This window comes from Protopterus annectens, chromosome 8.part0, assembly GCF_019279795.1.
Source record: "Protopterus annectens isolate FY-2018-M chromosome 8.part0, PAN1.0, whole genome shotgun sequence".
NCBI lineage: Eukaryota > Metazoa > Chordata > Ceratodontiformes > Protopteridae > Protopterus > Protopterus annectens.
In genome coordinates, this window is record NC_056741.1 from 1,326,744,909 (window position 1) to 1,326,757,590 (window position 12,682).

The 12,682-nt window shown below is 40.9% G+C and overlaps 1 protein-coding gene across 1 annotated transcript in view; it reads right to left on the minus strand.

Moving 5' to 3' along the window:
- LOC122809396 (histone H4 transcription factor) overlaps positions 1 to 10,888 on the minus strand; it is a 698,230-nt gene extending 687,342 nt beyond the window's left edge. The window contains exon 1 of the mRNA XM_044080864.1: positions 10,242 to 10,888. The gene's annotated coding sequence lies outside the window, so the exon portion shown is untranslated. The remainder of the gene's footprint in view (positions 1 to 10,241) is intronic.
- Between the last annotated feature and the right edge of the window lie 1,794 nt (positions 10,889 to 12,682).

A 12,682-nucleotide genomic window follows, 5' to 3' on the forward strand; every position in this document is an offset into this window, starting at 1 on the left:
ACTTCAAATAAATTTAAAGCAACCTAACATTTGGAAGTATAATTCTTGTGAAGAGCTTGCAATGACTAATGATTAAACAAATCAATCCTGTTCATTTGGATGGATGAATGAATTTGCAGAATGCTATTTTGTGGCACGGGAGGTTCTAGCAACACCAGAACAAGTCACAGCTGTAAAACTGGTAATGTTGCGAACAGAGTTAGACTGTGCGATTATCCTCGTCCCTTCTCGCACTGTTATGTAGAATGATGTCAAGAGTTTACCAGCAATGAATGTCTGAGAAGTAACTCAGTTTGTAGAGTAAAGCACTACTCAAATATGACATCAGAATACATTATTTAAATCCTAATAAAAATAATTTGTATGAGTGCGCTCACTTTTTGGAAAAAAAAAATATATGGTTTGTTTGAAGGCTTGAGTTGTCTTCAAGATGAATATCACACCAAGACTTTTTCCTGAGATAATGCCTGTAACCCATACTCCTAGGAGGAGGAGTTTGTACTGCACTAACAGACAGTTCTGAATAAGAGATAAAGGATGTGAAAGACATGGCGATTATATAAAAATAAAGTGAGCTTAATGACTGATTTTACAGCATGGAGACAGAAGTCAAACAAGACAAGTTAACAATATGCATAGGTTCTAAAGATTTAAAAAGCTGAATCAAGATAGAACACATGCCACATTTAGGCAACAGAAGAGGCAAGTAAAACAATTCTACAGTGATCCCACTACCTGTAAATGACAGAGACATATTTCTTATTATCTATAAAATCTACAAGCTGTTAAAATGAGGCAGTGCCCCCCTGAAACAAAATTACAAATCAAGCAGCCTAAATATACTCTTAGGTTCATAGCTTCATACTAGGCTATCTGCCTAGGGCATTTATAAGCCTAGCCAGAATGTGTTTGGCTTTCGCCACCCATTTTAAATTTATTTTGCTATGCCCTTTTTCGAGGTTAGTATACTGTGCCTCTGTCTAACAGTGACACAGAAGTGATACCCAGGGTAAACCTACGATCTCCCATCCACTCATCAAGATTCCTCTTGAAGAGAGTCAATGGGGGACTCTGCCTAACCTGGACTGGGATTTTATTCCAGAGTGAAGGGAGCCTCTGGGTTATGAATCTGTCCCTCCAGCATGTCCTTTTTATTTCAGTGCTGAGTTTCAAGTCTCTCGAGCGAGTAGCTCGATGGGATTTGGATTTTCTGAGGTGCAACATGTCCATTAATTCCGGGTTGGACATGGCTTTATACGTCAGGCACAGATCGCCTCTGAACAGGCGGTATGCCACTGAGTAGAGCTGGAGTTTCTTTAATCGGGCAGCATATGGCATCAGTTTGAGCCCTTTGATTCTCTTGGTGAGGTACTTTTGGGGTCTTTCCAGTTGCTGCAGGTGTCTGGTAAGGTACATCCCGAAAGGGGCATTGTACTCAATTATGGGCCTGATGAGGGATGAGTAAAGAGGCACGATGACATCCCCTGATCTAGATGTGAATCCTTTCATGATTAGGTGGGCTATATAAAATGTTTTTCTAACCACTTTGGCCACGTGGTTGTCAAATGAGAGATTGCTATCAACTTGGGTCCCCAGGTCCCTAATTACTTTTTCTGTACTTAATGGATTACCACCTATGTGGTAATTTGTGGGCACTTTGTTTTTGCCAAAGTGGATGACTATACACTTTTTGGCATTTAGCTTGAGGCCATGGCTCTGGCACCAGTTGTCAGTTTCTATGAGGCCCTTTTGGAGGATGCTTGTGTCGGCTGGAGAGTCGATTATGGCACCCAGTTTGCAGTCATCTGCGAACTTGGTCAGCCACAGTCCTTCCGTGTTGGCCTGTACCTCCGAGAAATATATACCGAACAAGAGAGGTCCCAGGACTGAGCCTTGTGGGACACTACTTGTAACTGGTTTGGAGTCCGACATGGCTCCAGCAATTCTAACCATGTGGGTTCTGTCCTTGAGCCAGTTTGCAAACATCTAGTGACATAGGGGTTTATATTTAAGCTGGTGAACTTATCTATAATGCCCGAGTGGGGTATTGTATCGAAGGCTTTTGTGAGGTCCAGGCAGGCTGTGTGGACCACCTTCCCCTCGTCGATGGCCTTGGTGACTGTTTCAAAGAAATCGACCAGGTTTAAGAGGCAGGATCTGCCCTTAACAAAGCTGAACTGGGTAGGATCCAGTGTTTGTAGGTCCCCAATATCTTTATTTATGAGATCCATGATGATCCTTTCCATAGCTTTGCAGACCAAGCTAGTCAGACTTATGGGGCGATAGTTTCCAGGATCCGTTGAGGCACCACCTTTATGGAGAGGGACTGCTGTTGCTGTACGCCACTCTTTGGGCACATATCCTGTAGTAAGGCTGAGATTGAACAGTAGTTTTAGGTTTGGGTTTAGCTCTTCTTGGAGTTCATGTAGGACGCAGGCCGGGACACCGTCTGGTCCCACTGATGCTGTGTTTTTTGCTTTGGAGAGGGCGGCTCCCACCTGAGCATCTGAGATGTCAGGGGGGCAGCACTCTGCTGGGATAGATATTTGCCCTTTTGGTGGGAGAAGTTTGCGCTGAACCTGTCAGCTAGGATGTTGGCAATGTCTGTGGGTTTGGTGTATTTTTTGTCATTTTGGACTAATTCTGAGCATATCTGGGAATTACCACCCAGGTTCCTAACATAACTAAAGAAAGCCTTGTGATTATCCTTAGTGTCCTGTGCAATTTTTCTCTCAAGCTGGCCTTAGACAATTTTATGTGTGCCCGTAGTTTTTGCTAATACTGATCAGTGATGCCTTCCCTTTTGGGATTTTGCTCTATCATTTAGTAGCTTCTTCCTTCTATTGTATAGTTTGTTTATGGCTGGGGTCCACCAGACAGGACGGATTGGGTCTTGGTTTTATTTGGGATCGCATGATCCATGCATTCCTGAAGGTGTTCATAGAATGCGTTTATAAAGGATTCTGTGGTCTGGGCCGTATTTTCCACAGGCCCGGGGGCTTTGAAGGATTCCACCTCAGTTTTCAGGAGTGTGAAATTTGCTTTAGAGAAGTTTTTCACTGTGGTTTTCTGGGCAGGGGGTGGGGTCGGGATGTGAATATCCAGTGAGATTAGTTTATGGTCTGATCTTACCAGTGGGGGATACACTTCTGGTCTGGAGCACAGAGTCCCCATGTTGGCAATGATCAGGTCCAGTATGTTTTCCCCTCTTGTGGGAGTGGTAACAAGTTGTTCCATAGCATTTGAGTTTATAAATTCTACGAACCTTTGGGCTAGGGTGTTGGAGCTAGAGTAATGCTCCCAGTCTATGTTTGGGTAGTTGAAGTCGCCCAATATAATGGTGTTTGGAGAGACCTTCATATTTTCCAGTGTTCTCAGGAAGGCCAAGTGGTGTTCCTGGGTTTGGGAGGGTGGTCTGTAGCAGGCTATAAACTGGAAGGCAGTTTTACCCACTGTTAGTTGCACATGGATAGTCTCTGATGCTTCGTGCTTTGCCACCAACCTGGAGGTGTGGGTATCTTTGATGAATATCGATACTCCCCCTCCTTTTGTGGTTCGGTCCAAGTTTTGGGGTCGGAAAGCATGGTATGAGGTATAACCTGGTAGTGCTGGGGTGCTCTCAGGAGCCCTGAACCAGGTTTCTGTTACTGCACAGATATCGATGTTCTCCATGCTAAGGAGAGTTTCGAGTGCATCTTGAGGTTTAGACTTCTGGCGTTGAGTAGCATTACTCTTAGTTTCTTATCCCTTGTGATACCTATGAAGGTGGGTTTGTCTTTTGAACCTTGCCTAAAAAAGGCACTATGGGGGTAGCAAGAGCCTTTGCCAATATCCAAAAGCCCAGGGGGTGACAGGTGCAAGCCGTCCCTAGCGAAGCATCGTGGCTTGTCGAGCATATCATCCCAAGCTGACAGGCATTGGATCCCCTTTGAATGACACCAGTACTTAAGCCAATTGTTGAAATTGATCATCTTGTCTTCATATTGTGGCATCATTCTTGGTGAGGGTAAGATGCTACTCAAGTTCAGGGTCATACCTGCCTGGGCTATCTGCTCAGAGAGCTCCTTTATGTCTCTTTTCATGTAGTCCAGGGAGGTACGTCTCGGGTCATTCACACCAGCATGGACAATGACTGAGTCATATTTGTACTTGCCTTGGAGTGACCTGAGTGCTTGTGTTATGTGGCGGATCCTAGCGCCCGACAGGCTGCTCACCATTACCCTCTCCTTGTTCAGCCTGGTGAGCGGGACGTCAGTGTGCCTGACGATAGAGTCACCTATTACAAGTGTATCAGGTGTGTTGTTTAGTCTTAAGGGCTGTGACTGTTCGGCACACTGGCTTTGTGAGATATGTGTTGCATGTATTTTGTTTTGGGGTAGCGGCTGCTTGGGTGTCTGCTTTGGAGGTCTCTGCTGCTTCGGCAGATCTTTATTTAGAGCCTCCGAGTATGTTTTTGTGTGATTATGTGTTTGGTTTGCTGTCGTGGTAGGTCTATGTGAGACTGGAATTGTAGTGAGTGTGGTTTCCTTCTCCTCCTGACTGGTTATGCCAGTACTGAGTTGAGAGAGCTTAGCCTCCAGTTTGGCTATATGGTTGCATCTCTCACATGTGTTGGAATTTATTGGGAGGAGGAGAGGGCTGTCTGTGTACATGAGGCAGTTGTAACATTGCCTCAAGATTCCCAGATTCACCAGCTGGACCGGAGAGGAGATTGACAACTGACCTTTGGACATGCTAGAATAATATTGGGAATTCCTTAATAATTGAAAACCAGGGCCAGTGGGGAGTGAGGGTGTAGTGCTTTTAATTTTTAGTGCTGACTTATATAATTGCTTTAGTGAGCAAGAGCCAGGTAACTTAAGTGCAATGTGTTACAGGTAACTTAAATGCAAAAACGACAAACAGTAACTTTCTTTCAAGTGAAACAAGGAAATAAGTACAGTAAGCAATGCAGATATCACTAGTGATCCACAGAAGCGCTGAGAAGCCGCATATTAGGTGGAATTAGCATTCCAGGGAAAGAACAAGCAAACAAACAACAAGCATATAAACAAAGCTAGATTCAGCAGGCCTGGATCTAGTCTATGCTACAGCAAACAAGGTGTACCAATTTCAGTAAGATACAGTTCAAATATTCAGGCACTATAAACCTTTAACCAGAAATTCCCAGCTCAGAAGGGCAGAGTCCAGCCTCTTCTCCCACAAGAGTGCAGACCACAAACCTTCTTAATGTAAAATAACTGGCCTGAAGCCCAAGTGCTTAAACCAGAACTAATACACTTTAAGAATAAAAGACACTGGGCTCTCAATCAGCAGTTCCCAACTTAGAAGGATGAAAGCTACCTGTCCTGCCACCACAGTGCATGCCACAAACCTTCCTAATGTAAAACAACTGGTCTGAAGCCCAAGTGCTTAATCCAAAAGACTTAGAATGATAGCTACACTTTAATCAAGTTACTACCAAGCAGTAATAAATACAATTGAATACTTTAGAGAATGTCTGGATTAGTGCTCAAGTTACACAAACAAAGCTAGATCCAGCATACCCGAATCCAGTCTATGCCACAGCAAACAAGGCGCACCAACTTCAGTAAGAAGCAGTTCAGATATGCATGCACTATAAGCCTTCAACCAGAAATTCCCAGCTCAGAAGGGCAGAGTCCAGCCTCTCCTCCCACAAGAGTGCAGACCATGAACCCTCTTAAAGTAAAATAACTGGCCTGAAAGCCCAAGTGCTTAAACCAGAATTAATACACTTTTAGAATAACAGACACTGAGCCCTCAATCAGCAGTTCCCAACCTAGAAGGATGGAAGCTACCTGTTTTGCCACTACAGTGCAGACCACAAACCCTCTCAGTGCAAAACAACTGGTCCGAAGCCCAAGTGTTTAAACCAAAAGGCTTAGAATGAGTTACACCAAGCAGTAATAAATAAGATGATGCAAAAGTAAAAAAAGTAGGTAGAAACACAAGTACAGTAAAAGCAGATGAATTTTTTTTTTTTTTCTGAACAAGTGCCGAGATCAAAGAAACATATTTGAGTGCTGAAACTAGAAAACTGGCTAGTTATAAGAAAAAAAAAACTAAGCTAGAAGGCTTCCCTCTAACACAGAAGGGCTTGGGGGCTCAGAAGCCTACAAATAGTTTATACCACTTAACAGGAAAGGCAGGAAACAAGCTTAATTTTTTTTTCTGTTTCCCAGATGCTCTCTTTGAACACAGTAGGAGTGCCTGAAATCAGAATATGATCTCACTGTACTCAGTTGAGTGAGCAAATGAGATGGGCCCAGAAGGAGTATCCAAACACAAATTTACAAGAGGGGCGGGCAGTTGCAAGGCCACTAAGATTAACACCAAAACCAAAACAAAAACCAAAACAGGGAGGGTGGGTGGGACTAACTGAAGAGCAGAGTGAAAACTTCCAGTTCAGTTAATATTCCTTCCACACAGTTAAAATCAATTTAAATACTGTATTTTTTTGAAAAAAAAAGAGCAGATAAAGGTACTTAAATTCTCTTATACGTCCAGTTGAATACAGCAAGTTCATAGCCGGCCAAAGCTGAGGTTTTTAAGCAGAAAATATTTCACACTGTACCACTTAAATAGGCAAGGTCAGGAAATCAAAGAATGTGACTACCCCCACACCTGTAATTACTAGCAAATAACAAAAATCAGCAAACACTGACTAACTTCCAGTTCAGTTAATATTCCCTCCACACAGTTAAAATCAATTTAAATACTGTATTTTTTGGAAAAAAAAAGAGCAGATAAAGGTACTTAAATTCTCTTATATGTCCAGTTGAATACAGCAAGTCCATAGCCGGCCAAAGCTGAGGTTTTTAAGCAGAAAGTATTTCACACTGTACCACTTAAATAGGCAAGGACAGGAAACTCCTTTCCATAGCTTTGCAGACCAAGCTAGTCAGGCTTATGGGGCGATAGTTTCCAGTGTCCGTTGAGGCACCACCTTTGTGGAGAGGGACCACTGTTGCTGTACGCCACTCTTTGGGTACATATCCTGTAGTAAGGCTGAGATTGAACAGTAGTTTTATGTTTGGGTTTAGCTCTTCTTGGAGTTCATGTAGGACGCAGCCCGGGACACTGTCTGGTCCCATTGATGCTGTGTTTTTTGCTATGGAGAGGGCGGCTCCCACCTGAGCATCTGAGATGTCAGGGGGGCAGCACTCTGCTGGGATAGATATTTGCCCTTTTGGTGGGGGGGGGGGGGTTTGCGCTGAACCTGTCAGCTAGGATGTTGGCAATGTCTGTGGGTTTGGTGTATTTTTTGTCATTTTGGACTAATTCTGAGCATATCTGGGAATTCCCACCCAAGTTCCTAACATAACTAAAGAAAGCCTTGTGATTATCCTTAGCGTCCTGTGCAATTTTTCTCTCGAAGCTGGCCTTAGACGATTTTATGAGTGCCCTTAGTTTTTTGCTAATACTGATCAGAGATGCCACAAGAAAACTGCATTTCCCTCAGACTTTTGTTTTAAAACCTCCACAGGAGAAGCGCCATCTCTAAGCTAGGCCCAGCTGTTTAGAACAGGCTACCTGAAAAAAGGCAGGCAACAAGAGATACTACAACTATTTTGAAACGAACTAAACCGAACTATTTAAGGGCATCAAATGCTCTTGCGTCCATGAGGCTCACACTATAGGCACGTCTTTCTTGTAAAGATATACTTTGAACAAATGATCATTGGTTGAATACCTACCTCACTAGCAATTGTAATTAACAAAAAAATGTACTGTCTATATGTTGTTACTTCTCTACTCTTTAGTTTATGTTTGTGTCTTGCACCATGATACTCAGGTCATGTCTAAAAAAGGTCCGTTGACCAGTCCAATTACCCATTTATCAAAACTTACAAAAACAAATAAATATTTCACTCTACCTGAAGATAAGAAAGGATTCTGGCAAGTTAAGTTAGACGGATCTGGTTTCAATTTGACATTTTCAATACACCTCTTGGATGACAGTTTTACAGATTCTTCTCATCAGCTCTGAAAGAGTTTCAGACAGCTGTGATTAATACTGTAGAAGGGCTGGAAAGTGTTGTGGGCATTACTGGAGACATTTCAGTTTGGAATATATAATTAAAGTTGAACAGAAACAAATGCTTGATAAGTGAGGCCAGTCATTAATATGGAAATTCTACATAATAAAACATCGCCAATGCAATTCCTAGGCATGGTCCAGTATCTACACATGAATTCCATAACTTCCCAGGTGTGTTAGTACCGATAAGGAAGTTTCTAGACAGTGAAATGTAATGGTTTTGGTCAACAGGATAGGAAATTAGCAAATTACAAATCATAGCCTACCACACTGCCAGTAGGTGCAAGCCAGAAGAGGCATGGTAGGTGGATACAAGCCAAAAGGGGCCTGTTGAAGTCTTACTACAGGAATGAAAGACAAATGCACACATTCCTTTACATTCAAAAGATTCTCAATAACACTATGCTGAAATTGAAAAAAATGTTTTATAGCTTTTGGCCATCAGAAACATTATGGCTACATTTAAGACAAAAGCATCACTGTGGAAGCAGATCATAAATCACTGCAAAGCATATTTAAAATATCAGTATATAACAAATCTGCAAGCCTCCAAAAAATGTTCCTCTCACTACAAAAATACCACCCACAATTTCAAAATAAGTCTAGTAAGGGTATGCACATTCCCGAGATGTTAGGCATAACACACCTACAAGAATGTAAAGAATAGATTAAAACCCTGAATTATTATGGGGCATTTCTCTACTGACAAGAAAAGCTGCACAAACTCTAAATAGGAATGTAAAATTACTATGAACTACAACTATGGCATGCCTTTACGTCAGGATGACAAAATAATGTAAAATTACTTATGCCATTAACAACAGCTTACTTTGCAAACAGAAATAAAATGTCAGGTGACAAGAGTAATAATTCCTTCACAACTAAGACAGGAAATGTTTAAAAGAATCACATCTTGGCATGAAGAAATTTGAAGAGCTCAGGGCAAGCCATGTTGGCCTGGCATAATAACAGAACAGATGTAGACTTCACAGTTTCTGAACAACTAATACAGAAATCATAACCAGAGGGAGAAACTTTTTGCTGCACAAATATCTGCCTCAACATCAGATGAATGCTGGTGGATATTTGCTTTCGGGGGGGGTACGTTTACCACATATTGACTAATTTTAAGTTTCCTGAAGTTGTGCAAATATGAGACACAAGTCAAGCCATAATAGCGGTCCTTAAACCATTTAATGAAAGGCGTGGGAGACCAGAGAATGTAGTTGACTACAACAGACCACAACCTATCCAGTCATGAGTTTTTGTATGTTAGAGAAACTATGGGAGTTAGATACACAAACTCACAGCTCAGAGACCATAAAAGTAATGGACAGGTTAGTAAAAGTATTGTACAAACTAAACGAAATTAACAAAGAAAAGTGAATACTATATATCCATTTTGGAACACTGCACATCATCTTAGGTTCCAATTGGTAAACATCTTAGATCAAAATGAACACGTTTGCTCTCAGTTAATATTATAACATAAGAAATCCATTATTCAACTATTACAGAAAAAGCAAAACCAGCAGAAACTACGTTTTGGCAGAACAGACAAAAAAATATTTACTAAAACCAGGGAAAAGAGTGAAAATAAAAGTCCAAATAATTTGAAAATAGAGAAATAATGGAAGTTACCACACTTGGAGAACAAAGCTTTCCAAGATCTTACTGGAGACCAGATCGGGGAAAACAATATCCACAGAAGACTGCTAAAGAATATTCCTAACATTCCCGCAAACTGGGTGTAACTAGTACTGCTGCTAATGGAACCGATAAGTGTTTTGGCGACTTGTTTATATCAGAATGTGGTGATGTTTAGCCAGCACCTTCAAAGTCCGATATAAACACATTGTAGGACAATGTTCAGAACATGTCACGATAAACTATAATTACCTAGAACAAAATTAGTACCATCCGCTAATGCTTCAAACCGCATGCGATACGAAACCTGTTTTTCTACTAACTGAAATAAAAATTTTGTAAATTTTTTTTGCTATGCCCGTTTTTTTAAGCAAAGAGGGTGACGGAGATGCTTCCACTACAGAGCTCCTCCTTACAATACCATTTAGTGTGATGGTACAGCAAGGGTAACGTCATTCTTAAGACAGATATGCTTCTGAATTTTAACATATTTCAAACGGTAAAATTTTCCACTTTGAAAGTCAACACTTACCCTAAACATATACAATGTGTTCTTGTGAAAACTTGAAATTGTTTCTTTCAAAATTATTACGTAAAAGACTACTCCAGGTGAATAACTGTAGTAATATAAAAGATCAATACGGTTTACTAACAATTAAATTAGAGCCCGGACCTTCATGAGACCCCCTACAGACACCTCAGTCTTCAGAGTCCTCTATGGGACAGCTGTAGAATAGTACAAAAGACAGCAAACAGTAGATCCCATCCGAATAGGCAAATAACGGAGAAATGCAAAATAAAACAAAATGAAGAAAATAAATAAAAGAAAATATAACCTAAGCTGTAAAAATGTAAGCATTAAAATGTACAACGTGCCCGGAACCAAATATTTATCGTAAGTGGCTGAATCGACCCATAATGTAGTTACTATCAAATATTACGTCACTTTCTGACATCATTAGCAGCAAATCGAGATAGGAATGTATCTACTCTGGGTGGAGCAAAAGAAGTACGAACAAATGAGTGATACCGATAGGCGTTTCCGACAATGAGCGGGAGACCTGGAAGGGAATCATTTTGCTGAACAAATATGAATTTTTTCTGTAATATGGTTACGTTACTTTGATATTACACAGTAACCGCAGAACAAGTAATATTTAGTACTTTAACGTTTGCAGCAAACTAGAAACCGTACGGACAAGTTTCTGTATTGCATATTAGAAAACTATTTCGGTAGCCAGTGAAATATTTAGTGCGCACTATTTAAATTTAAGAGCTATATGTGGTGTTTATTATAGGGTTACCACCTGTCCCACTTTGGGCTGTTGTGTCCTGCAAAAAATTGCAAATGTCCTGAGATTTTCGGACAAAAATATTCCCTGTATTTTATGCAATAGTTGCATAAAACAGTTATTCTGTATTTGAAACGCCTAAATGTTGTATGAAACAGAATAAGCAACTAAAATGCTACAATAATAAGCTTTTATTTAGGCAAAAAAGTGAAGTGCTGTCCTTTGTAATTGAGGTGGTAATGTTTTGGCTTGCAAAATCTGACGTTTGTACCAAAAAATGTCACACTTTGGCCGTTTGAAAAGGTGTCAGCCCTAGTTTATTATGCAAGCTAAATCTACCATTAAATGTTTATTCTACCATGTGAAGTCATCCTTAAAATATTCAGTCCAAATTTTTACCCCACCAGATGCGCAGTAGCAAGGACCGTCCAGCATTATTGCTTGTAGCTTTATCTCCAAAAAATGTTTAAAGAAAGGTGGGTGCTTGCCCACCTGCAAAAGCAATTGCTGCTCAGCATTAAACCAAATAAGGGGGGGGCACGGGTTACGGGTATGGGCTGCAAAACGGGAACTTGTGGATACTGCCCTTCTGACCCGCTTCTTACCCTACAGACACCCAGGACATGCGGTGCTTTCGAAGGTGCACTTAAAATGTAGAAAATTAGGATAACTTTATTTAATCTCGGTTTTACATATCGTGTACTAAAAGCTGTAGTACCTCTAATTAAATAACATAAAAAAGCATGAAGCTTGTGTTTAAAAACGGCCAGAGAATGAATATTCACCATGCCACTGTATAATCTGCATGGCTTTGTCACGCAGCCCTGTCAGTCATGTACGACACGTCAATTCCTGCGCGAAAATCGAGGTGGGGTAATGTTCTAATACAAAACCAAACTTTGTTCCCCTTGAATTATGGCTTGGTCCAGATTGCTTGCTCTAAGATTTTTGAGGTATGACAGAGACACACCCACGACGAGCTAAAATCATATCAACACAACTACTTTGCAAGTCAATGGAAACCAACAATGAAGCCTAATTGTATGTGCCTATTCCACCTAACTGACGTCGCTTACTCGCACACCTTCACAAAAACATGCTCTGCTACACCAAGTTCGTTCACATTTTGGTAACGATATACCACAATCATCTGACGCCTACAAACTAGCTACTAAAATAATTTTACAGCAGCAACAAAATGAAGCCAAATAGTGCAAGAACTGTAGGTTAAGACGTGGAGTTTCTTTATTGGACAGAGTACCATCGGGTATAGTGCAACCCGAAAAAGTATCCGGGTATAAACAATATGTGTACTGCGCTAACTACTACCACCAGGATTCAATGAGTTTTGCTTCCAATAACGATGGTTCGGCTTTTTTGTGATTTCCGGGGTTGTTTTGTATCTGCTGTAATTGCTTAGGTCTATCTGTCAAAGGGAAATTTAGAGCTGTGCGGTATATGAAAGTGGATAACTAGTGTTTGTAGGAATCAGCAGGTTGTAATGGATTTGCTGTATTTGAGAGACCTTTCTTTGCCCATAGTTTCAGGGAAGTGGATAGAATTTGAATAATAGAATATTATAAATAATATGCTGAAGTTTTTTGTGGCACTTGGTATAGTTTATGTCTGCTGAGGAAACGGTCAGTTTGTGTGGCGTAAAGCAAACATAAGTACGTTTCTT